The 27,724-nt window shown below is 28.1% G+C and overlaps 1 protein-coding gene across 1 annotated transcript in view; it reads left to right on the forward strand.

The window, feature by feature from the left end:
- The first annotated feature begins 24,754 nt into the window (after window positions 1-24,754).
- LOC107442551 (pickpocket 15) overlaps window positions 24,755-27,724 on the forward strand; it is a 47,414-nt gene continuing 44,444 nt past the window's right edge. The window contains exon 1 of the mRNA XM_087150526.1: window positions 24,755-25,052. The gene's annotated coding sequence lies outside the window, so the exon portion shown is untranslated. The remainder of the gene's footprint in view (window positions 25,053-27,724) is intronic.

Consider the following 27,724-nt stretch of genomic DNA (forward strand, 5'->3'; position numbering starts at 1 on the left):
TTGTTTGAGACTAAGATTGTTGTCATACCTCATTTTTTCTCCCCTTATATAACTCTCAATTTTTTTATAAAATGTTTGATTCAAACTTTTTGCTACATCATTTTAATTTTTGTTTAAAAATATACATTTTCAGAAAAACTGGTTCAACGCTGAACCACAATATCGATATTTTGATATTTTAATACGTTATTTACTATTATTCAAATTTAATGCAACTTTAGAGGAAGATCAAGTCAAACCAAATTTTCTTTCAAGTTGAACACTAATTTCGAGTAATCGAATAAAATAAGCTCATAGTTTAAATTTCGGTTGAGACAAAGATTGTTTATAAATCTTAGAATCATTTATAATTTCTGCTTTTGAGGACAAGGCCTGACTGGAAGTTTGCAAAATAATTCAATTTTGACATCTCATTTTTTTTCACCTGTTGCGCAACTCTCAATTTTCTTATTAAATGTTTGATCTGAAAGTTTCGAGATGCTATTTTAATTTTTGTTTAAAAATATACATTATCAGAAAAACTGAAAAGAAAATTGAAACATTGAATATTCTTTGAATATTTCGATATTTTATACAAATTTAGTAATATTTTTTTTTTCAATATTTGATGCTATTATGCAAATTTGCTGAAACCTCAGAAGAAAAGATATTAAATTAAACTAAATTTTCGATCAAGTTGAATACTAATATCGAGTAATCGATTTAAAAAAGATAGTTTAACTCGAAAATACGGTTTAATCTTGCATTATATTTAGATCGTAGCACATTTAAACTATAACACATTTATTTCACTTTTGTACTCTATTTTATTTACACTGTACACTGTTTTTAATTTAAAAAGATTTTTCCTTCAAAATAATATTTAATTTTATACAGTGTTTGAATGAATCTTATGTAGTGTACAATGTATTTCCAGTACTTTTTATGAATGTTCTTTTCATAATTTTGTTATTAATGATGAGAAAAGTTTTTTCCCCATAAATAACGAAAAAATAGTTTCAAAAATATAGCCGTGGCAACTTAACACTAAATACTAAATTCTAACACTAAATTCTAAAATGTTGAGTTGAGATATATAAAATTGCGCTGGTCAAAAAATATAAAAATATCTTAAATAAAAAAACTGACTTAAGCAAATCTACCTTATAAAACAATTTCTTAAATATACTTCTTTTTATTATTTTTAACGTAAATCATAAATGCAGAATTTTACATCATTAGTAAATGTTATTTGTTGTTTGTACTGCTAGTGTTAGTAAACATAAAAAATTAACCAAAAATTACTTATAACATTAATTTCAATAAGAGTATACATATATTAACATGAATGTCAAACAAGTTGTATTAAATTTTAAAGCGTAAAATACAGAATATATTTAAAACTTTCTGAAATTGTAAACATTTAAGATCTAATTTTTCATGCAGAAATTAAGACAATTATAGTTTAAAAATTTTACTTTCATCAATCAGTGTTTTCATTTTCAAAAATATATAAAAATGATTTAAAACATTTATTAAGTATTCTTACTGAATCAAAAAATATTTTGTTTCAGATAGATACTTTGTTTAACATATGTTGATTATAATATAAATAAAAATTTTAGAAGATTTCACTAACCAAAAAAAGTTCGAAATCTTCCGATTTTTGAATAAATAATTGGATAAAGCAACAGGTGTTGTGGAATGTTTGAAGAAAGTTTTATTATTCAAACTGCTCTTCCTTTTCATCGTTTTCAAATGTTAATCGCAATTTTTAAAATTATATGCAAAGAAAAAATTCGAAACCTAAAAATTAACTCTTTCAGTCATTTAACCCAATTTGTTATCAGAAAAATTTCCTGAAAGTAGCAGTAAAATATAAATTAACATAAAATGTAACTTAATTAATAACTCCTAAACTTACCAAAAGATTTCGATATCTCCTAATGTTTTAGTAAGTCATTACGAAAACAACTAGTATTGTGGAATACTTGAAAAATGTTTAATTATTATTAGAGTTTTTTCCTAAAATAGTTTTCAAAAATCGTTTTTAAGAATTCTTGCTTTAAAGTTTGCATATTACGAAAAAACTCTAAACGCTATGATTCATCGCGATTTTTCAGTTTATACTGTAAAATACTTTGCTGCCAGAAAAAAATAACTGTCACGAATAACAAAATTTCATCTGATTAAAATTATAATTTTTTAATAACTCCCTACTCTTTCGGCATCGTTAAATTAAATTTTTTTATTCATTTTCATTAAATATTTAATCTAAACTTCTAATAATTTATTTTTGATAAATATTTGACACAAACTATTTTAAAGGAAACAAATTGTTTGCTTTTCAACCAAGTTTCATTGCAAAATCATGCTCCAAACGATTTACATCTTAAAGAATTTGACTTCTCCTCGCAAACGATTTCAAATTATAAAGTGTGTAAAACGGGCAATCCTTACTAAGATTTACTCAACATAGAAAAATGAAAATAAATGGAAAAAAGATAACAAGCAAAATTCTTCGCTCTTTAGCAATTCCTTCATCATGACTGGATGCCTGCAAGCGACGTAGTGTGGGTATCTCGCTCCTGATTGGTTGTTGAAACTTGGCTTTTGTTTACGTTAGCAACTGTTCCTTCCATTCTGTTCCAAGTAAGCCAAGCCCTTCATGTATCAATTCTCTTTGGTGACACTCTTTCTATTCTTTCGCGAAGATTCTTTTATGGATTTCAATTCTTTCACTTTATGTTTCTTACGAAGACAGGTAGGAAGTCATGTAGAACATAAACAAACTAATTATGCATCGAATTTTCCAGGTACACGTGCAAAATATAACACGATAACAATAAAATACATAAACAAATAATAAGTCTAAGTTAAATAAAAGACGAAGACGAGAAAGAATTATATTTCAACAAATTCCATGTGTGATAAGGAACCATATTTGATTAACTTCACTTTAATTAACATTCTAACTTATGTGGAAAAACTTAGCTCAACTTTAAAACGCCATTTTTCTTATAAGCGATCAGTTGGCAGTGAAGTCATAGATCACATGTCTGGGTATTGTAATCTTTTTCTTCTTAAAATACAAGCACCCAATTTGGCGAGATCTGTTGTAGAGGACTTCACATGGTACCTAAAATTAAGGATCATCAATTTCAAAACAAAAGGGAGATCGTTAATATTGTATATCTTTTATTTTACTCATTGAAATGTGTTGTATTTATAATGTGTTGTATGTATAACCTAGTTGCTAAATTTTAAGTGTTAAGATTGCTGTCGTTGTTAAAACTTTCTTTTAAACTGTTTTAACGTTTTCGAAAAAAATGTATTGAACCAATTACCAAATTTTAAGGTTGGAAATTTTTTTAAAACTTTTTTCAAAATCGTTATAACAGTGTTGAAAAAAAATTTCAAAAATACTTAAAATTTAAATTTAAAATTAGCCTTAAAATTTAAAATTTGGTGACAAGGCTTAACAGTAGATATTTCAGTGGATAAAAAGAAACAAAAATACAAAAAATATTATTAATTAGTAAATTAATAAGGAAATTATGTTTATATAAATCTTCGTTCGTAGAATCTTTTTCATGTCTTCCAACGAATAATTATTTTTAAATCTATAGCATTGTGTCTTCGAAAGTGTCACACCATTTCCATTTTTATTTAACAGCCGAATTTCAAATTGGAATTTTTTTTTTATCGCCAAAACTGGCATGAAAATATACCTTGAAAAAAGTTTTGCATGATTTCTAAAGAAACCTTAATCTGAATAATAAAAAAATATACTGTCGAAAAAAATTTCCATAAAAACCTTCGATACGATGTGAAACAATCAATAGCGAAGTAAATTTCCAAGTGACAGAATTGCAGAGCTTAGACGACACTCGCGACTAACTGCAATAAATTCCTCATATGTTCACTTCCAACTAGGCTTACCGTGTCAAAATTACCTTCGAGAAAAACTTATTATTTGATGTGTTTGGTTATTGTATTTGCCTGACCTCGCCCTCTATGTTCCCCGTAAACCCACATCAGTCAGAATCAGACGCTTTTATTGCATTTTATTCCGTCCAGAGATTAAGTTTCCCAATGCTTGGAAGTTCATAATCTTTGTATGCAAATATGGAATGCCAGAAAAGTAGCTGACGTTTTTATATAACGGTTAAATTCGTCATTCATGATCAAGACGGTGAAGCTAAAATATGTACAGCTTCATATTTATATCAGCGCCAGTCTATGCTAAGATTTCGAAACGGTACTTAGTCGCCCTATTGTCTCAAACCTTTTCGATTTGGTCTTTTTTTTCTTTTAAAGATAAGTTAAGTTATTGTCACTTTTTTAAAAAGCTCTTAAGTTATAGTTTGAAACACAGTAAATCTATGGGTCAAATTTTTTTTTTCTTAGCCCAGTAAATGTGCAAGGGGGGGATATCGAAATGATTTATATAAGTGTGTCAGAATAATGCTTTCATATTTCTTGAATATTAATAATCAGATTTGCTCAGGCAAACTGTACATTTTTACTTCATATGACATTGCTATATTTTTCTTACTGTAATTTGTATTTCAAATTCTGAAGGATTTTATTTGTGACTATTTAAGATTGGTGTTCGAAATTAAAGGAATTTTCTGATTTTTGTTAATTATCTCCAGAATTACTGAGCAGATTCACATAATTTGTTATGAGTTTATGTTGATATTGCTTTGCATCTCTTTACGCCATTGTTGCGCATCTGACAACGAGTTTCCCATCCAATCCTTTCCTGTCCATGACTGCTTCTCTTCTAGTTCCGAACTTTCAAATCCGAAGACGTTTCTTCATTTCAAAATCACCCCACTAAAGGACATTTTTGGCATCCCTCGATTTCTATGGCTATCTGACACTCAAGTAAATGATGTTCCTATGGCGTCAGATATTCGAGGGACGTGGCCTATTGAAATCCAGCATTTCTTATTCAAAGCTCTATGTAAGAGACCACAGTTTCGCTATGAAGCAATACTAATTATTACATTGTTTCGTCATGAATTTGAATTTTCAAGTTGTTTTGAATTTCTTTAAATAGCTAGACTAGACTCTTTAAAGCATTCTAAAGGCACTGTTCGCTTCATTTATTCTTGGTTTTTTATAATTGGCAGGGCCATCTTCAGCTGTAATAGTTGACCCCAGATATTTTGCGACGTTTGTAACTTTAACCTCTTTCACGTTTACATAAACTAGACTTTTGTTATGCTCGTCGATTTTCATTACTTTTCTCTTCTTTTTTTTCTTTTTCTTTTTTTGTTAATGCTAAATTATAACTGCAATGGCTCAGGAGAGTTCGCCTTCCAATGAGGTGAACCGTTTCGAATGCTAGCCAAGGCTAGTTGATAACACGCTTATCCGGCTTTACACCTCTAAGACCGGTACCGGGTGATTTGAATTTTTCTAGGAAAATATAATTTGCAAAAAATTTAATACATCAATGACTTTTCAAGAACGATATATTGTACACTAAACAATGAATATTTTGACTAAATTCGACAGTTTCCAAGTTGAACAGTTTAGCTCTAACAGGCCATTGAATCTTAATCACCCAGAATCACCCCATTTTCCTCTACATTATTACTTTTGCCCATTTAGAACTAGCATATTTAAAAATGTAAATGCCAAGTTGATGCTACATGAATCCATTTAAATTTCACACAAACAATGATAGAATGTAGAAAATATAGAAGATAGAATATAGAAGATAGCAATATAGAAAAAAATACATTCTCTCTCTCACTGAAGAAATTTATTGTAAAACTTTTTGCATTTAAGTGTGTTTGGATAGCTTTTGTTTCACCGAGTTTAACATTTATGCAGTTCAAGTTTTAAAACTTGGTGCTATATGAGTGAAATTTGTATTTTACGCAAACCATTAAATTGATTATAAAAGCAACATTTTCTTGCTCTGTAGTAACTTATGAGATTATTTTGGATTCTAAAAAGAATATTTTTTGACAGTAAAATTGTTCTGGACTCTTTCTGTGTATTACAGCTCTTACTCTGTTTTACAAGAAAGGGTCGAAAGCGAGTGAGATATTGGTATTTTTACCCCCCATGTTTCCGGTGTATTTTCAGGCCATTTGGAGCAACGAATTTTCACCATGAACTAAATGATAATTTCAAAAATTTAATTAGTCTCGCTACTCTAATTAAATGCTAAAACTGACGTATGTACGGTGCTCTGCTTTTAAGAGGAAGAAATTGTAATAAACAAGTCAAAAGTAGCCAAATCAGGACTGCCAACAAGGCGAGTTCTTTCTAAATATAGCAACTCTATCGCCTTATTTAACAAAATATCCAAAATAACTAAAACAAATTTTTATTACAGACTCACCACAAGTACTTAATAATATTAATAGCTTATAAAATGCAGCAGATTTGATCTCTGAAATTATATTATTTATTTTTGTTAATGAAATCAAAATTATCTGTTTGGAAATATCGAAGCTTGCAATAAGCTGTAATAAGCAGCTGTAAACTTTACAACCGGAAGTCGTGAAGGTAAAGAGCACGAGATTAGTTTTTGTTTACAAATGTATTGAAAACATCATCGATGAAACAGCCAGAAATTTATTTTTCTATATTTTTGTGAGAATTAGACGTTTGAAATGGTAAAGGGTCGGCCATCGCAAATTTACAATAGAAAAATTTACAATCTTGAACAAATATCCTCGTCACATTAATTAACTTTTTGAAAAAAGTTTAAAAATGGTCACATATTGTGTAAACGACAGCGACACAGAGTGGTCTAACGATTTTTTTTCTTCCTTTTTTTAATATTACGTGTGAATTAGAAATTGAGGGCAACGAATGGAATTTTTGAAAAGGTTTGGAGATGAACTTGAAACCAAAAATGGATTGATTATTAAGACGATAATGATGATGAATTATAACTATCACGGAAATTTTTATCACTTAATCAGAGCCCAGGTCAGTATTGACACTCTTTTGAAGAATCGTAGTTTATTTCAAACAGAAGATACGAAATTCTCTCTCATTAGTAAAAGAAACAACAGAGTGTATTTAATATTAAGTAAACTTCAGAATCGTCATGGTCAATGTCTTGGTCACGAGGAACAAATTCGTTCTTTTTGTGATTAATTTCCTCAACTTCAAGCCTTTTTCATCCCTTTGACCTTTCCATCAAAATATGTATACAAAGAAAATATGCATTTGCGGCCTTCCAAACTCTATAGAATTCCTCAAAATAAACCTTGACATTATTGAAATTTCGATAGCATCTTCAATTAAAGTAACCTTGATTATTTATTCCTTATACCAGGAATTTAAAAAGCATATTTTTATTAATATTTAATTTATTATATTGCGACTACTCAATGTTGTAAGACCCTCGCAAAAGTACCACATTTACGTCACTAGCTACTATCATTTATTAAATTTTTTGGTAATATTTTTCAATGTAAAAAAAAATAAATTTTTTAATTTTAAAAATTTTAATTGCTAATTAAGCTTGAAGGTTACGCTGAATAACGATGCATAATATATTTATTAGAATTAAGAACATCTTTTTTTTTTACCACAACCTTCCTGATTTTAGAAAAGCATTTTAAATTACACAACATCTACAGCATAAATAAATAAGGCATATTTAAGCTTCATAAAATATAATAATAAAAAATTAAAGTTCAAAAGTTCTTAATTAATTACTTGTTCAACCAGACACTATAGTTAACTTGCGAGAATTACTGATTTTGATTTCATGTTCATCATAGCTTCTTAGTTAATGTAATATTTTTCCATTTTTCTATTTTGATTCTTTAATTGTCTAAATGAATGAATTGTTCATAAAGATACTATGAATTCATTTCTCTATATTTCCAACTTTGATTCCATTTTTATCAGAAACCAATTAGTTAATGTCAAGTTCCATCTTGCTTCCTTCTTTATTCCAACAATTTTTGAGTGAGGAATGAATTATTCATCTTGCTACCATGAGCTTATTTCCCTCAATATTTAGTTTGAATCCATGCTCATTATGGATCTCATTAATGAATGCCATGCTTTATTCTGCTTCCAATCTTGATTTCTTTAATCATCCATGCGTTAATGTAAGCAAAAAATTTTCATATAGACATCATAAACTGCTTTCCCTGAATTTCCGGTTTCAATCCCCATATTCATAAGAATTCTATTAAGTTATGTCATGTTCCATTATTCTTCCATCTTTTTTCCATTAATTGTCTTGATCGTAGAAAGGATGATTTTTAATCCAATTCTGAATTTCCAATTTTGATTCCATTTTTATCAAAAACCAATAAGTTAATATTATGTTTCATCATGCTTCCTTCTTTATTCCATCAATTTTTGAGTGAGGAATGAATTATTTATCTTGCTACCATGAACTGATTCTCTAAATTTTTAGTTTGATTCCATGTTCATTATGAAACTCATTAATAAATACCATATTTCATTGTGCTGCCAATCTTGATTTCTTTAATTATCCATGTGTTAATGGGGGCATGAATTGTTCATATGGATACCATAAACTGGCTTCTCTGAATACCCGGTTTCGATCCCCATGTCCATAAGAATTCCATTAAGTTATGTCATGTTCCATCATTCTTCCATCCTCATTCCATTAATTGTATTGAGATTGGATTTGTCATAGAATGGATTTTTAATAAAAATCCCTGGATTTCCGATTTTGCTTTTATGTTTGTAATGAATTCCATTAATGAATGCCATAATGCCATAATGAATCCCATTAATGAATTCCATAATGAATGCCATAATTTTCAAGCTTCCAGCTTGCTTCTATTAATTCTCGAGATGCAAAATCCGTTAAGTCATCGAAGGAAAATATTGCGAATTTCTCTGATAGACTCAGTTACCAAACTATTCATATTCGGAAATTTAAGTAAAGGAGTTGCAATATAAAGATTATCAGAACATACTATGTAGACATTAACATCAAACTGTTAATTAGTGTTAATTTCAAATACTTACTTTCCAAGTTTTTGGAATTTCTAGTTGATAATGACACAACAGAAACAACTTATTGCGTGCATGGAAATCGCCTCATTTTTATTAGTATTATTGTTACTAAGAATGCTCTTTGAAACAACTTAATAAGTAAATGTAGTAAATGGTGACTGAATATCTCTGCAGGTACTAAATTGGAGATTGATCGTTCCCTGGTTCAGATCGATCTGTAGATGAATAAATGAATGTATGAACGAATCCGCCCTCTAAACCGGGCTGTGACGTGTGGGTGGCTGAAGTCGCATTCTTGGACATAGAGGGTTCCATTGAAAAACACGAAATGCATTATCTGTCTTAAATTCGGAGGCTTGCTAGCGTAGAAAGTGGTATTAGAAACATCAACAACAAAAAATGTGGCTCGTTATTAGATTTTCCCCAAGCACAATTTTTTTATCTAGAATGGAAAGAAAAGAAAATGGATATTGATATTAATTGAATAATAAATAAAAAAATGTTTGTTTAAGCGATTTCCTTAAAATATATTTATATAATACTAATAAAAAAGGCTTTTTGTTCGATCGCAATTATAATAGATGCTTCCATGCCAAAAGAATCTCCTCAGAGATAAAAACTTTTAGGGGTAAAATTTAACATTTTATTCTGTCTGAAGATAAACAATTTTTCTTTTAAAATTTTCTATAAATTATCTATCTTTTTGTTAAATTTAAAATAAAAATTGCACACACGAAATTGTGAATCAAAATATAGTAATTACAGAATGAAGAGAAGTCAGGAAATTTCGCGTAAATGTTCTTAGTAAGTAGTGCCATCTTTATTTTAAAAAATGAACTTTATATTATTTAATTACAACTTCAAAAAATTTATCTATAACTGTTTAAAACAGAATTTAACTTATAGAGTTGTACACATTGTAATTCTAATATTTAATATCAATTTAAGTGATCTTTAAAATATGATTGTTTGTTATGTTTGAAAACTCTTTGACCTAAATGTAACAAACTGCTTTGTAGGACTTATTACTAAACTTTTCACTTAAACTTTTTAATATTTATTTAATGTGATGATTTAATTTCATCATTTTTGATTAATGTTAGATAAATTTTCGGAAACAACGAAATATTAAATTAACAGAATTATTTTAATATTGCAATGAAATTAATGTGCACTTTTATTTTTTGTTTGTGGTACAAAATGTGTTACATAAATAAATACTAAAAATAATTAAAATAATTACTGATTATCGCTCATTTCATATATTACAAATAATTTAATACATTTTTAGGCATATTTATGATATATTTTAGAGCTCTCAGTATTCATACAATATGACAATTTTTAAACTTTTTTTTAAAAGTTAGTTTTTTTTTCTCAATAATTGAAGTATCATTTTGTGTAGACACATTTATTTTCCCCCTAAAGAAATAATGTTTATGTTTACAAAAAAATATTTAATGCTTATTATTTTCAGACATATATAAAGAATAAAAGGCTAAAATGCTAAAAAAGGATAATAATTAATTATGATTTAAATATTTTAAAATGACGTAGACATAAAAATATGTATAATATGTAGGAAATAATGTTGTGCAAAGCAATTGAAAATTACTGTAACTAAGAATGTTTATGGGGCCGTTCAAAAAGTACGTACACAAAAATGGAGAAATTTTAAACCCCTCCCCCCCTTCGTACATTACCGTACATAAGGTCTTACTCCCCCCCCCCTTAGAGTACGTACATTTTATTAGTCTACCCCCCTTTTTCATAAAAATTAAAATAATTATGTTTTAAATAAAATTAAATATTTACTTAAGGAGGGTGTAGGATAAAGTCAAATTTAAATTTGGTGTATGTTTATAAAGTACGTACTTTGTATAATACCTCCCCCCTCCCCATCGTACAAAACCGTACATAATAGCAAATCCCCTCCCCCCCCCTTCGGGATATACGTACTTTTTGAACGGCCCCTATAAATCACGTTAACCATTTTTGCATTGTTTTAAATTTCCCTATCCACTATCATTAATTGAAGGTTTTTAGAATAAGAATCAATTCAGAATGTAAAAAATACGAATTTTTCAATGAAAAGTTTTCATTTCATGTGTTTTCATTCCTTCAGAAATTAGTAAATAACGTTATAATGAATACAAAAATTTTAAGTAATCAGTAAATAACGGCTACAAGATTTCTGTTTCTGCTACTTTTTTCTTTCTGAAGAACACTTTAAAATCATAAAACTGACCTTACTATCATTTGCCAGACACAAAATTTAAAGGAAGCATTTAACTCATAATAAATCTAAGAATAATGCGTTGTTGTTTTTTAAAGTATTCAAGCATTTTCTAATCCTTATATACCTATTTTTGCAGAAGATATCTTTTGCTTCAAAAAATTTATTTCACTTTTTATCCTAATGTATATTTAAATTTTCAAACTATGACAAAATTATTCTTTTTGGAATTGTAGTTATTGAAAAAAACTCAAAATACTTGCAGACGATCTAGCAAATTTCGGGAGATGAATTCGTAAATATTCAGAGAAAAAAAGTTTGAACTCTTTTTCATTGAAACTTTTTCGCTTCATGTAGTTTAACTTCCGAACGGAAAACCATCAATAAGTAACGCTTTAAAACTTTCACTTTTGTTCTTAGTTTCTGGCAAAACACTTTAAAATGACTTGATTCTCACTTCTTTCAATGCCAGACGCAAAAAAAAATATTTTGTAATGCAAGACATCATTCCATAAATCTTAAAATAATCCGTTATTGTAAGTATTCGAGCATTTTCTAAACCTGACATAACCCTTTTTTTTCGACAAAGGTCTTTTGTTTAAACGTAACTTTTTTTCATCTACTGTATATTTAATATTTCAAACGATTCTTTGTGGAATAATGATTATTGCTAGTAACATGAAATTCTTGCAGACGATCACGCGTATGCTACAAATGAGCAAACTTCTGAAGTATAATCGCAGAGGTGACGTAATTTTTATCTCCTTATATTTATAATAATGTGGGTAAAAAAATTCTTGAATAAGCGTGAAGGTCTCTACTTTTTCGTGGAAGACTGATTTTCCGCCTTAACAGACGCTGATGAGACCTTGAGAAAACCCAACAATCATTAAAGATCCCCTTAGTTTCAGGTGTATTTTAATGAAGACCTTTTTAACTCCCTTTGTAGTACTCGGTGTATATTTAATGCGGAGACAAGAAGTAAAGTCAAGGTCGCCATTATGAATACTTGGAATGTAATATGGATAGATGCAAGATGCAAGATGCTCAAAAGCGCTATAGGTTTTAATTCAGAAATCACTGTATCACGAACTAAGGCAATTTTCGTGCCTTATCTAAGGGAAATATCGAAAATCCGGGAATATATTGCATGTTATGGCGCATAAAGATGAAGCCAATTATTTAATTCGATTATTAAATCATTAGAAGTTATTGGTTGATTTACAATCGTCTACCACGCATTCAAAAAATAAATAATAAAGGATTAATGCAGTACATGAATATTTCTCCACTTTTTTTGCACACAGTATAATTAAATATTTTTTTCTTAGAGTTAAATATTCATTTTCTCAAACAAAGAACTAATTTAATAGGATTATAAGCATAAGGTAGGTTTTTCCAAAAAGGAATACTATCAATATCCATCTTGGTCTAGCGAGCGGCATGTAGGCCTGCCCAGTACATGTGCATTAAATTTCGCTTGTACTGTACAAAACTTTTGATCTCAAACCTGTCCCTATAAAGTAGTTATCCGAAATCATTTAGTTAAAACATGTATAGCCGTATACACGCATAGAAGTATAGAAACGTGTAGTCATATAGCTAAACTTTGAAAATTACATAAATGTTTCTGTAGTTTTGGAATAAAAGTAACGTTTATGAAAAATCACCATATATAAGAAATGAAAAAGAAAAAGGAAAGTATATATGTAATAAGAAAAAAGGCATTTTTGATCAAGGTTATTTTGACATTTAATTTCTTCAAATTCCCGTTTTAGTCAATTAATTTTAGTAGAAAAACTAACGTTACTTTAATTTTAGTTCAGATATATTTTTTCAAAAAAAATAATTCTTGTTTCTTTCTTCTTAACTTTTGTATATTCATATTAAATATAATAATATTAAATACATTCGTTTAAGTAAGTAACAAAATATTTAAACTTTTTGGAAACTGAAGTTCGTTCACATCTAATTGAAAACTCCTTCCATAATGTAATAATTACCATTTTTAAAAAAGTAAATATTTTTAACATAAAACATTTAGCGCGTAATTGCTTGATGTGAAAATTTTAGTCCCTCAAACCATTTTTAAAGCATAAGAAAACGCATTCATATTTTCTTGTGAGAGTTTTGGCAAGATTATTTTTACTTTGTGCTGTTTTCTAACTATAGCTGTATAATACTCTTTAAACCAAACTTATTCAACAACATAATTTTTTGTAAGCTTTTGAGGCAAAAAGTGTCTAAATATTTCTACTTTTAATCAAAATGCTAAATAAAAAACTACTATTAAAAATCCATTTAAGTAACTGTTTTTTTTTAAAAAAATTTTAATTTGAACTCATTTGAAAATATCAATCACAAAACAAATTAAAAATTACCCATTTAGAGAATAGTTTTCTATAATTTTTTGATTAACAAAATATTCAGCAACATTAAAGTTAGTCTACAGGTAAAACCTAAATTGATCATAGTAATTATATAAAATATTAATGTTGAGTTTCCCTTTACGTTTTACATTTCTAATTTTTAAAATCAAGGGACCCTGTAAAGGAGTGGAACTTAATTCCTCATCAGGCCATCAAGAAGACCAAATAGCCGACACTAATAAAACATGCTTCGAACACCGTGTCTTTGCGCTTCCTTTGAAGTAGGAGTGTTTTTGTTTAGAAAATTTAGGAATATCTTCTTCGTATTTCAACAGCTTTTTCTTCTTCTATTTGTTAATTTAAAAATCTACAATTCCAGTATTAGAAAACTTCTAAGAATCTTGAAAGAATATCGAAAACCGATTTTTCAAAACGTGATCTACAAAGTACAATTTTGTTCAATTCTATTTCAGATTATCTTTTGGCATCTTGTATATCAATGATTTCAAAACTAAACCACAATTCTCAGCTCTTCCGAATTCTTCGAATGACGAGGAAAACATTTAAATGTAGGAATCTGCTTCTAAAAATCGTTTGCTAAAAAGTCAAACAGGACACTTGCTACGTGACATCACTCACATGTTCCTTACTTCACGGTTGGGCGATCTGGCAACAGATTGTTTTCGTGTTCTAACATAAGTATTCAACTGGTTATTCGTCAGGGTCGTCTTTCTTTGCATCTTTCAACGCAAAATGCACAGTCCGTCACACGCAATTCACTCCTTTTATTTTATAATTCATACCTTTTGGAAGTTTGAGAATTACATTGAGTGGCGAAAATGTCTTTATTATCCGCATGAGTACTCTTTTTGTGTGGGCGAAAATTTCAAATAATTAATTGCGAAAAAATAGAGTAAAAAAAATTCTCGGTTAAACTGCTGGTATGTTTGTATTTTTAATAAACGTATAGGTTTAATAAATGTATTTTTTTTAGGTAAACCATTATATTGATATTTTGATATTGTGTTTTTTATAGATGCAAACAATATAAATAACTAAGTCTGGTATTATTCTATTAATGTGATCATATTTCATGTTTGTTTGTCGTTTGTGGCACCCAAATCCGAGGATAATTCTCTATTTTAAGTTGATAATGCTTCGATTATACGTAAATGCATGAATCGAATGGCGGGAAAAAAATATGTCTAGAACGGCAGTGTTTATTTCAAAGTTAAGATATATTAGGAAAAATTTCAGATAAAAATAAGGGACTTTTGCCATTACATTAAAGAAACATGAGGTTTTTAATACTGGTCAATGGTCCATAACGATAAAAAAAGCAGCAGTTTATGGAATGTCTGGTAAGTGTACATCGAGTAATGTGATTAAAATGCTGTTTTATCCAATTTGCAAAAAATTTGATTATTATTAAGAATCAGATATTATTAATAATAATCAATTTAAGTTGTCCAATAATCTGGTAGGAATGCAAAGTTCATTGCTCAGTTTACTTATTGTCCGGTATTCCTTAAATTGATGTTTTACAAGGTTTGGGGCTGGCACCAGGTATATACCTGTCCAGTATTCTTTACGATGATAATTTATCTTATCTATTTTAAATATGAAAATCATAACCACATCCATAGATAAATAAAATCTTCTGTACAGATGAATCTTGGTACTGAAGTAATCACCGCTTAATCCAGTATCTCGTAATGCTTTTGATGTATTTGAAAAATAATAGTAAATAAAGTAGAGATTCCAACATTAACACATGGGGAAATATTTTTAATAAATCTGTACAACTGTTGGCTTTTGCTGATGACATAGACATTATTGCTGGAACACCTATAGCACTAAGATAGGCTTTTATTTCTTTAAAGAAAGTGGCTCTTAAGATGGGCCTGAGAATAAACCAGAACAAGACTATATATGTGCCCTGTTCTAAAACAAGATTCCAATAACACGCACTTAAAAATTGAAGAATATAAATAAGTGTAAAATGCAATCAGCCAAACAAAAACCAAAAATTCCAGTGTAACTTTTTATCTAATGATAAAAATTCCATGCATTAAAATATTATATTATATGTCAAAATTAGACACAACGAAACAAATGCAAATAGTTCAGATATAACTTGAAAATGATCTGAAATTATAAAAATAAAAACTATTTCTTTGAAAAATGAGTAGACCATAAGACAGGAGAAAAGATTGGAAGAAATATTAAGCAACATTATGACGAGAATAAGTGTAATATGCAATCAGCCAAACGAAAACCAAAAAATCCTGTGCAAAATTTTATCTAATGACTCAAATTCCATGCATTAAAATATTATATTATGTGTCAAAATTAGACGCAGGAACATACTATATCTTTTTCCAACAGATTTCGATTTTTGACTCTCAAGATAAAAAGGAAAACTGTAATCAGGAAAAAATTGTCCCATTAATATAAAATTCTCTTTTCTTGATTTAGTGACTAAATAAGTATCGAATTTTAGATTTAAAAAAAAACTATTTGCTATATTTGTATTGAATTGACAACATTTTTGCAAACCGAATTAAAATAGGAAAAAGGCATGAAAAAAATCAATGAATGATTAATTATTATAAGAAATTTATTTTATTTTTTATTCCTTATTTGCTCCTTTTTCTTACTTTCACAATAAAAATTTTAGATCCTTATTTTGGTTTTAAGATTACTTTTAATAAAAAAAAAAACATTATTTTTTTTACATAATGTATAGTCATCATATTTACAGTAGCCTTTCTCTCATGTCCATGTTATCTAAATTATCATAAGTTTTTAAGCATATTAAAAACAAAAGGCTATTATATACCACAAATTGTAGATTTGTGAACATTTTATATTACGATTATTTACGAATCTATTGTTTCTTTCGCTGATTCGTTCTTTTACTCAAATAAATACACACGGGAATTAAATTTGTGATGCATTTTTATAAATACTTGCTCTTGCCTAATTTGGTTGTGGGATTTTAAATCTGAAATTAGATTTTCTCCTAAAGATTTTTTTTAAAAAAAGAATGACATTATTAGTCTATTTTTGCTGAAATGCACAAGATTAACAACTTTCTATGTAACATTAGGTCGCGTAAATGTTGCTATTAACGTAAGAGAAGTTATGGCACATCATCAGGATTAAAATTACATAAGAACTCATGCCCGGAAATGTCATCGTATGTGGCTAAAGACGCTTGCCCGTTATGACCATTTCAGAAACACACGATGAAACAGTTCCTAATAGAGAAGCGCTTCTAGCGGCTTATGACGACATTTCCAAGCACAGGTTCCTATGCAATTGTAAGCCTTATAATGTACTCTAACTCCCTTAGAAGTTTGTCGCAATATGTCGAGGCCCCTGTCATACATAACGATTTTAAACTTTCACATCTTAACAAAAAATTTACTATAAATACAATTTTTTTTAAGTACCGTCGTTGAACAGCCAACCAAATTTTTGGATTTATGACTACTAACGTTCAACTACATAGCCTTGTAATTTTGAACCCAATCCAGAAGACAAGGGGACTCCTAGATCAAGTATTGGGAGAAGTCTGCCTTTGTGGAGGACTTTCTGAGGGAACTAACCCGCATTTGCGTTACATGGAGAGGAAGACCACGAGAACCTTCCATGGTTAGCGTGACTGCAAGGGGATTCTAACCCATGTCCCGTATACCACTGAGGATATTTCACTTGGTCGGTGCAAAGCGAATGCGAAATTCGTATCGACCAGCCATCGCCGGGATTCGAACCCGGTTCACCTCACTGGAAGATGAACTCTCTATCCCCGGAGCCATTGCGGCTCATAAATGTCTTATTGAAAGATAACTGCTTGCTTGGCGAGAGAAATAGATTGAAGATTTGAAATCAGTGAGGCGAAATTATCTAAGATCTATTAAAAATCGCATGCTACAGAAAACGAAAAACAAAATTTCTCCTGTGTAACCACTGACTTCCTTTCTCTCATTATTCACTCGTTTTTGCCAAAAAAACCGTTCATAATAACAATATCCAAATTCAATCAATGAAATGCTAGAAAAATATTAAATGACAATCGACTTGCATTGCCAGTAATTAAAACATTTATTTTCTTTACTCAACATAAAGTTACAAACTTTAAAAAAAAAATTTATTAAATATTATGCTTTACTTTAATTCCATTTCTTTATAATTTTGACACCAGTTGATATCTACATTTTTGACTGGTACTTCATTCCATATTATCCGCCACTGATACCCGAAATTACCTATCGTTTGAGGCGTCCACACCCTATTAAAACACCAAAAGCAAGGATTCCCAATTGCTGTTTTTTTATTTACTTATATATTTCATCATTAATTTTATAAGATAATTCCCCGCCACTACCATTCCAAATTTAAATATATTACTTAGATTTGAAATGATTTTTAAGCGTTTTATCATGAAGGCAACCAAAAGTTTACTAAACTGTTAATAAAAACAAATAAAACACGAATTAAAGTATACTTATTAATGTGAAAATTTCACTTATTTCGAAAATTATGAAAGTGGAAAAAGTCAACATGTTTCGATTGCTCAAAAATGAGCACCCATTTTTCAGACTCGTGACTAAGGAAACGTGGTTAAGAAGAAAAAAAAGCATATTTGAAACTAAAACGTAAAGTTACCAACGAAAAAATTGAAAAAATTAAGCTTGAATGCAAAACCTTAAAAGCCGTGGTAGCCTGGAGAGGCATATCAAATCAGGCTACATATTAAATTGCTATAGAGGGATTGAGAAGTTGATGTCGTTAACTGGAAGATCAGCATTTGTATAAATGAAGCAAGATTCCATTGCATCAAGTTGAGCTGTTGTGACAAAGGTGAAAAGAATTTCAGTCTTATCAAAATTAAATTTATCCCTAATGATCCAACAATATGCGGCAATAGATTTAAAATTTAAATTAACACGATAGATGTGTACATCATCAAGAATTCAATGAATCATAGATTGCCACACAATGTCAGCATATATTGCATAAAGTCAAACTTATAAAATAAAGCATTAAAACATAATTTTAAAAATATTTTAATAATTTTTTCTGTTTAACTTTAACTCCAAAAATTTTTGTGATGGAACCTTAACATAAATGTTTAACAAAGGAGGGAAAGATAAAAAATAAAATTTAAAATTTAAGATAAATGATAATTTTAAAATTAATTAGAATTGTTTATTTTATTCAAATATGATCAATGAAGTAATGGAATAGTCTTATCACCCCATACTCATATTTATTATTTCTATCATATGAAAATTAAATTCTAATCACAGTTATTACTTCCCGGAATATTTAAATTATTTTTAGTAGTGACATCTATTGAATAAATTTGAAACGAGTAATTTTATCGGAATAGGTTGTAGAAATTGTATTTTTATAATGTGTCTTTAAATAAAAACTGTTTTTGTTTAATCTCTAAGCCTTGTAAAACTAACGGAAAATTAAATTCAGTTTTGTTGTACCAAATCTCTGAATTTTAAAAGTAGAATAAAGAAATGAAGTAATGTAGCACATTAACCTAAAATTTACAGTGCTATTTTAAGAGTGACATCTATCGACTTATTCGAAGACTAAAACCACATAGCATAATTTGAAGTTTCGAAATTAATTTCTATACATAAATAATTCTGATAAAATATACATATATGTTTGAACACAAGTCAATTTCAAATACTTCTCCATTAGCAAAGAAACAACAATTCTAAATACGAAAATATTTTATTTAGTCACAGTGAGCTAAATTAAGATTGTAAAAAAAAATTAAATTCGTTTTGTTTGTCAATTTGCTCGCTGTTTGTTTTTATTTTCTAGTAGAGTAGCTGCAGTTATGATACATAATGGATTTTTACTAAAAAAAATCACTAAAAAACAAACAAAATTTTTTTTTATATAAAATTAAAATATCATTAATGTGACAGAAAAAAGAAAATTTTTTTGAAGATATTTCTGCATTTGCGAACAACAATTTTATTTTTTACAACTTTTTTATTCAGTTACAATGTAAAAAAATAAATAAATAATTGACTTTTCTATAATTAATAAATTAATAGAATAATTGCAGTCATAATAAGTAGGCAAAATATACTTAGAAAAACACCACTTAAATACAAACTAATATTTAAAATTTTAAATAAGATATTTATAAGGTTTAATTTGTTAAAGAGCTTAAATGTAATTTTAAATTTAAAAAAATCACACAAAAAATCAAAATTAATCGCTAGAGATAGATGAAAAAAATACTCAGGAATACAACATTTAAAAACAAAATTCTATAAAGTACTTTATGTTTATATTATAATGTGTAAATGTACTTCATAAATGAAAAAACACTAAACTCAATTTGAAAAATAAAATATTTGATATCAAGTAAATATTTAATGTCAAGTGAATTTAATATTAAGACCATTATTCTTAGAGACATTTTTATTTACGTCTTCAGTTTTTTTTTGACTTGAAACATAAAAAGATGAATATATCAGAAAGTATTATCTTCAACACATCACCACTTCTATTTGTACAAAATGCGAAAAAATTCAATTTAGAGGTTTAAGGGAATAAATTGTTTTTCAATCTTTTTATTTAAATATGAAGAGACAAAGTTCTTAAATTACTTCTTTTTTTTCTAAATATTTATAATAAATTATGATATAGTGAAATCGGTTTGAAAACATGCAATATTTCACAAAAGAGATAGGAGTATTTTCTTCTTTGAAATAAATCAACTGATTCCGAAATGTTTATGCTTATTTACACATGTTTGTGAACATAGTTTTTATCAGTGTGGATAACTCAATGAAAATTTAATGATCATGTATAGGAGATTAAATATTTTTAATTTTTCTCGAACTAACTTTCAAAATCTCATTTTCTTTGATAAATAGTTTAAAATAATGAATAATATCAATTTAATTAATGATTTAACAAAGAATAGTAATTTACAATTAAATCTGATTATTAGGGTTTAATATCGTCATATACATTCAGGGTGTTCTGTAATTACTATCCTTAATACATTTATTTTAATTAAAATTATTATTTTATATAGTAAATTATAATCATGCGATGTTTCAGAAACGAGAGAGGCGTATTTTCGTTTTTTGAAATAAATAGACTAATTTCGAAATGATAATGTTTATTTACACATGTTAGTAAGCATCATTTTTAACAGTGTAGATAACCAGATGAAAACTTATTAATCATAGTTACGAAATTATCCATAGTTAATTTTTCACGAAATTAGCTTCAAAATCTCATTTTCCTTAAAGACTAGTTTAAAATTTTTAATTGTCATACAAAAACATCTGTATTTAATTCCACGCTTAATAAAGAATTGAATTTTATAACCAAATCTGATTGTTATGGTTTTATATTGTAACATACATACAGGCTGTTCTGTGATTAACAGCTTTAATAAATTTATTTTAACAAAAATTATTTATTTAATTATCATAAAGCGAAATCAGTTAGAAGACATGCGATGTTTCAGAAATGAAAGAGGTGCACTTTCATTGTTGAAATAAATCGGCAGATTTCGAAATATTTATGTTAATTTACACATGTTTGCAAACATCATTTTTAACAGTATGAATAACCCGACGAAAACTTAACGATCATGGTTACGAAATTATCTGCCCTTAATTTTTCACAAAATTAGTTTCAAAATCTCATTTTCTGTAAAAAATAGCTTAAAATTTTTAATCATACAAAAACATCTGGATTTAATTCCACGTTTAATAAAGAATTGAATTTCACAACTAAATCTGTGATTTTATATGGTTATATACATACAGGGTGTTTCGTAATTACAAGCCTTAAAGCATTTATTTTGATTAAAATTATTATTTTAATTGAAATTATTATTTTAATTAAAATTATTATCTTATTTAAAATTATTATTTTAACTACTAATATTTATTTTAATTTATTTTAATTCAAAAATTACTCATTAGTGTATCATCAATTACTATTTACTCAAAAAAAAAAATAATGCAATCGAAATATGACGAATCACTATTGTAGAAAGCGAAATTAAAAACGTCAAAACGTTTGTTTGTCTCGTGAAACTTAAAGGTGGTTTTAATTGTTACCTTTAAATTCCTTTCTGATTCAAACAAGTTCTGTCCCTCGTTTTCTTCAATAATGGTTCGACAGATTTCATTAGTACTTTTATTATAGTCTCTCTTTAGTTTGTGAACATTTATACGAGTTTCGACTTCATTTTTAACAAATATTCTAAAAATATGCATTAAGGGTGGTGATTATGAAGCACGCAGCATATTTCAATTTTCTCCTCCCCTTTTATCATTTCCGCATACTCATATTAACCCGTTGACACAAAATTTTTATTAAACATATTTTTCATACATTTTTCATCGTTTTGTATTAGCTTAAAATATGTTAAAAATATAATGTTTAGCATTTATGGTTATGAAATACAACATGAAACACCGGCGTATTTTTCTGAAAGGTAAAATCTTTCAAACAATAATTTTTCAAATTTGCACTTATTTGCAGTTATTTAGATCAAATAGAAACTGCTATTCTTCATTGAGATAACTTTAATTTACAAAATCAATTATTGATACTTTTTTTAATATGAATGGGAAAAAAATTTCAGCCTATTTTGATGGATTTTATAATTTAGTGCAAATATAATTCCGATAATTTAACAGAATGTTTTTAGTCACTATTAGACTGTTTTTTTATAATTAGAAAATACCAAAATATATTTTTTCTCCTGCTTAGAGCATCTGAAAAAAAATACGTAAAAGGGACGCCGGCGTCCTATTTGCGTCAAAAGATTAATGACTATTTTAGTCATGATATCAAAATATTTATTTATAATTCATACAAATGAAACTCTTAAAGAAAATAAAAATAAAAATTTCAATATTTTCCTAACCAAATCTCTCTTGCTGAACTGAAGTTTGATTCAAATATATATCAAAATTAACCTCCGCTACACACACATAAATGATTGCAATTAATATTTTGTGAACATAACCTATTAGTTTAATAGTTTATAGAAATAAGCATTCAAAATAAGCACGATAATTTTAAAACTATTAAATAAGAAAAGTTTTCTTCCAAACTTTAATTTAAAACTAATTAATGCTTAACCTCTTCATCACCTCGATCCACATATGTATACCTTCGCTCTTTTAGCTTCTAAAAACAAGATATAAGAAAATAAGCCTTCTCTGAAACATTCGTGGATATTTAGAGATTCCGCATTAGACGCAGAAGATGTAAGAGCATCTGAGTTATTTGGTTGAAAATCCACATAAACAAAAGTGATATTTGAAAAATGAGGCTAAATCCACCCTCTCGAAAATGTAACTAATATTAAATATTTTCTAATTTAGTTATTCTGAAAATATTTTTTTTCTTTTAACTTCGTAGTTCTGTGATCTGTATGCAGCTTTTCATTTTATAGTTATTTAATATTTAAAAATAAAACAGTCAAAGAGTATGTTGATCCACGCATGTATTACCTTGGAACGTATGGCGAAATTTATGACAGTGTAAGTCAAGTGGAATCTCATATTATTATGCGCGTTACATTTTATATCAATTTAGTAATATTTTATGTGTATTTTAATTAATTTTCTAACATTAAGGTACATGCATGTATTTAATAACTTTGGCCTTGTGTTTTTTTTTTCTCCATAATTTCGAAAATTTTATCCCCAAGAATTAAATATTTTATATGGTTATGTTAGATTCTTTTCAATACTTAATTATTTTGCGTGGTCTGCATAGTTAAAATAGTTTTGAAACTGTTATTTCATGCAGTAATTCATTGTTATTGCATTTAGTATTGCATATCGTTGTAAAAAAAAAACTTCGTAATTCATTAAATTTGTTTGTTTTTCTTCGAAAAATTTTTAAATATAATTCATCATTGTATTTAAGTAGACGATAATATAACATTATACATGATAGTTTCTACATTAGGTGCAATTTAACATTTGAAATATTTATGCTCTTTTACTTAGTTAATGTGTTTATAAGTAGACGATAATATAACATTATCCATGTTAGTTCCTATTTTGGGTGCAATTTAACATTTGAAATATTTATGCTCTTTTACTTAGTTAAATTATTTAAGTAGACGATAATATAACATTATACATGTTAGTTTCTATTTTGGGTGCAATTTAGCATTTGAAATATTTATGCTCTTTTACTTAGTTAATATATTTCTAAGTAGACGATAATATAACATTATACATATTAGTTCCTATTTTGGGTGCAATTTAACGTTTGAAATATTTATGCTCTTTTACTTAGTTAATGTATTTAAGTAGACGATAATATAACATTATACATGTTGCTTCCTATTTTGGGTGCAATTTAACATTTGAAATATTTATGCTCGTTTACTTAGTTAAAGTATTTAAGTAGACGATAATATAACATTATACATGTTGCTTCCTATTTTGGGTGCAATTTAACATTTGAAATATTTATGCTCGTTTACTTAGTTAAAGTATTTAAGAAGACGATAATATAACATTATACATTTTAGTTCCCACTTTAGGTACTATTTAATATATGAAATATTTATGTCCTTTTACTTAGTTAAAACCTACGGTCAATTTATGTATACCTAAAATCATTATCGCGCTGGCAGTATTATTCATATTCTGTTTATCTTTTTATGACTTATGGTAGTAAAATAGAAATCGAGAACTGAAAAATATTTTTTTTGCTATCTCCCTCTATACTTCAGTAGTGAAGCAAGTTTATGATGCAATCATCTTAAAATGGCACTTTTATTTTTAGCGTAGGGCGAAAGCAAAAGAAAACAATTAATAGTGAATTTATAAATACTTGTCAAATATAACTGTTTGTTGACGCCTTTTAATAACATCACGCAAAAACGTTTCTGTCGCTTTCATCAAAATAAAATAGATAAAAGTGCCTTTACTCATTATAAAGACTTCCTACTTTTAACAGCATAATGAAAGATAAGCAAAACGAAAAAATTATTGCTCACTTCTTTCTAAACTATTCTTTAGTGAAGTAAAAAGTCCATTAGCTCGCAAATTGTTGGCCAAAATGCATAATTATTGACGTGTTTTCGCCAGATTAATCGATAATTAGTATGAAATTTTATGTTAACATATTTCATCTAATGGATTCTTCTATATTCCTTAATACATCGGAACATCGTGGAAACTTGACACAGGATTAATTGTAAGCCTCGTGTATGGATTTTTCGAACTAATTTTTTTATTTGTTTCTTTTTTAGTCCAGAGCTGAAGTTACGTGACTATCTTTAAGTGGATGACTTGTGCAACTATTTTTTCCGCCTTTAGGAGTTAATGCCATAGCTGTAACTTTAGAACATTTTTGGAGTCTAAAATTCGAGTTGTATTTATTATTTACGAATATAGTATTAAACAAAATAATTTCCATGATATCTGAAGGTATGTACTGAAAGTATAAGTTCCAATAATTTTTCAGTCAATTTATTTTATACATTCCTCTTTTGTAAAAGCTTTATTTTTTCAAAGTTTTCTTTAAATTTTTATTAAAGTATTTGCAGACGTTATGTTCCTTCTTTAAAAAAAAATGCTTTCGCTTTCTTATGTTCCTGTAATCCTTTTATAGAAAGCTTAATTGAATTGGGTATACTATAGCCTACGTCACAGGTTGTGTTATTCCTACTAAATTTAACCCATGAACGGCATTTTCTGCGAGCCTAACTTCAAGCCACAAATAAACAAACGAAGTGTTTGATCGTTTAAATAGCTGCTCGCCAGATTTTATTGCATTATAAAGAAAAGTAATAGATATTCGATTTTTGATTAATAATTGATTTATGTGGATAGTGGCATTTATGTGGATAGTAGCATAGAATTTAGCATTGCGTCATGGTAAATGTTATTCCTACTAAGTGGAAGTAGTTGTGTTTTTTTAATATTATACCCAATTCAGAAGTGGTTTATTCTAAAATGTTGCAAGTAAATTATTGGAAATTTTAGTGCGCGTGACAACACAAATTTGCAACAAAAAATATCATAAATATTGACAATAAATCTTGATTCGGAAAAATATTATCGTCTAAATTAAATCATTCTGAACTTCATTACGCGATAGTTTTGTTAAACTTGAACAGAAACGCTCAATTTAGCATCTTAATAAGGATGCAGTTGCACTAAGTTTGCACAATATTATGGTTCAACATTGGATCGAATATTCCCTTAATTTCATTGTTTTTTAATACAGTAACTAGTTATAACATATAATTCGCGATCGCAACGTTTGAGTACTCCCTCTAGCGGGAGCCTGAAAATATCCGCATGAGTTCTATCATAACCATTGGCAAAGACGTTCGCCATTTTCTTAGAAGCAAATAAAAAGCAAAATTTCCCTAAGGAAAAAGCAGAAGAACTTGAGAAAACTAACCAGAACATGTCAAACATTGAAGCAGAACACGCCAAAAGCATTTGAAGAACAATTTCTCAATAATATTTACCTTTCTATTATCAACAAACTTGCAACTTTGGGATCGCATACTGTTACAGGTGTGTGTACTACGATAAAATACATTTTTTTTGGTCTTCAATTCATTACAAATTAAGGAGAAGACAACATTGCTTTCTTCATTCCAATGGATAAATGTGAATTCAGAACATACGGAACTGTAATAGTTATAGAATATTCTTCTTCTTTATAGAATCTAATATATATAATTCTCTTACGTGCTCCCAAATTTTGGCTGTATTTCTTTTCCGCCGGTGGCAACGTTTGCTGTATTTTGTTTACGTTTTGAATACACCAAAGCATTCTGCCTTTTAATGATGTGTTTCTGATCTAATATATATAATTCTCTTACGTGACTCCCAAATTTTGGCTGAAGTACTTTGTACAACTAAATAAGATTCTTTTCACTACACTTAAAGATTTACTTTATTTTCTTCATTTATAGAGAAAACAGTCGGCAAAGAATTCTGTTAGGTTAAAAAACATTTCTCTAAAAAAAGAACGAATTCTAAAAGAAATAAAGATAAACAACTTAAAAAATAAAAATACTGTTGCCAGCATCGAATTTTTTGATAGTTAACTTAGCAACATAAATCAAAATGACATAGAAGCGCAACTAGATCAAAATTAAGATACCTGAGCGCTTGCCGTAACAAATCCTTCAATTCTATAAGTGTTGTATCGCCAAATGCCCAAATTAACAATTGTGTTTTCAAAGAAATTCTGAACTCTCTCTCTCTCTCTCTCTCTCTCTCTCTCTCTCTCTCTCTCTCTCCTATTCAGACTACTATTTCATATAGTTTTACAACATGAAATTGTGGGAAAGACTTTAAAACAAAACTTTCAACAGTTACTTTTCTCAACAACTGAAATTTAGAATAGTGTGATTAAGAAAAATATGTGAACTGTTTGCAATTTCAAATTAACATTGAAATGCACATGTTTAGAATTTTCTACAGTGAAAGGTTTTCGGAACTTCAGTATTCAAAAAAGTATACGAAAGCTAGATGTTAAGAACGTATCCAATGAGCGAGCATTGGATTGCGAAGCAATCCGAAATGAACTGCGACAGCAGTTTCGGGGGTTGGGGAGCTCCAGCGAGGAGGGGGAGAAGCCTCCTAGTAGTATATATTTCTGTATCTATCGGAAAACAACAATAAAGAATCATCCGAATTACGTGAAATAGTATCATTTGTGCTGATTATTAATAAATTTTTTATCGTTTTCTTGGTAAGTATTTTTAGTTTTGAAAGAATAATTTAAACTAGAATTAAGCTATACTGTTTCTCAAGCTACATATTGAAATTCATATCGAGATCTTACAATTATAAAATTTTGCTGTGTGCTATGTTATATAAAAGTAATGAAGGAATAATCTATGTATATATTATTTGAAAATAAAATTTTCAAACAAAGAACATATCATTTTGGAATTCTCCGGATATATGGGTCATTCTCACAAAAACAGTCATTTTCATGTCCCCAGTATATTTTATGTTTGTTTTACAGCTTACGAAAAAAAAAATTCAGGGAAAGTGTCCTTCGGAATGCAAGCTAACAAAAGAATAAAAATAAAATTATCAATTTTTATTTTTTATTCATTTTAGGTAAT

This window comes from Parasteatoda tepidariorum, chromosome 9 (assembly GCF_982258835.1).
Source record: "Parasteatoda tepidariorum strain Cologne lab strain chromosome 9, Ptep-v5.0, whole genome shotgun sequence".
In the NCBI taxonomy this organism is placed as follows: Eukaryota; Metazoa; Arthropoda; class Arachnida; order Araneae; family Theridiidae; genus Parasteatoda; species Parasteatoda tepidariorum.